The sequence below is a fragment of the Arachis hypogaea genome, chromosome 1, assembly GCF_003086295.3.
Source record: "Arachis hypogaea cultivar Tifrunner chromosome 1, arahy.Tifrunner.gnm2.J5K5, whole genome shotgun sequence".
In the NCBI taxonomy this organism is placed as follows: domain Eukaryota; kingdom Viridiplantae; phylum Streptophyta; class Magnoliopsida; order Fabales; family Fabaceae; genus Arachis; species Arachis hypogaea.
Window position 1 is genome coordinate 31581175 of NC_092036.1, and position 912 is coordinate 31582086.

A 912-nucleotide genomic window follows, 5' to 3' on the forward strand; every position below is an offset into this window, starting at 1 on the left:
TACAAGGACAAGAAACCTCTTAAATTTGAGAAAAAAAAATCAAAAAATAGAGAAAAATTGAAGAAATTAAAGAGGAGCTAAAGAGCATTATGGCAGACAATAACAATAAGAACCCCAACAATAATGTCAATGCTAGAAGGACTCTTGGATTTTTCGCTAAATTCACTCCTGGAAATTGTAGAAGCAGCATTATAGCACATGCTATGGAGGCAAACAACTTTGAGTTGAAGTCCCAACTCATCACCTTGGTGCAACAAAATTGTCAATTTAGTGAGAATCCTCAAGAAAATCCTAATATGCACATATCTAACTTCCTACAAATATGTGAATAGTCAAATCCAATGGCATCTCTGCTGAAACCTATTGATTGAGGTTGTTTCCATTCTCTATAAGGGACCAAGTTAAGCAGTGACTTGAAACTCAACTAAAGGAAAGCATAGCAACATGGGATGATTGTATCAATAAGTTCTTAACCAAATTCTTTTCACTACAGAGGTTGGCAAAGCTGAGACATGATATCCAGACCTTCATACAAAAAGATGGAGAATCTCTTTATGAAACTTGGGAGAGGTATAAAGAAATGATGAGAAAGTGCCCTTCGGATATATTTGCTGACTATGTACAACTTCAAATTTTTTATGATCGAATTACTCCCACTTCAAAAAACTTACTCGACTCCTTAGCTGGAGGATCCATGCACAAGAGAAGCCTTGTAATTAATTGAGATCGTGGCCAATAATTAATACTTGTATTCCTCTGAAAAAACCATGAAAAGAGGAGTGATGAAATTAGATATGCTAGACACTATTTTGGCACAAAATAAAATTATGTCTCAGCAAATCTCGTCACTCACAAAGAAATTAGGTACATGAAAGTCTCCGCAATGGCAACACAAGTGAGTTGTAACTTGAA

The 912-nt window shown here is 35.4% G+C and overlaps 1 pseudogene; it reads right to left on the reverse strand.

Moving 5' to 3' along the window:
* Positions 1-502: 502 nt before the first annotated feature.
* On the reverse strand, positions 503-604 carry LOC112715583 (small nucleolar RNA R71; annotated as a pseudogene).
* Positions 605-912: the final 308 nt, after the last annotated feature.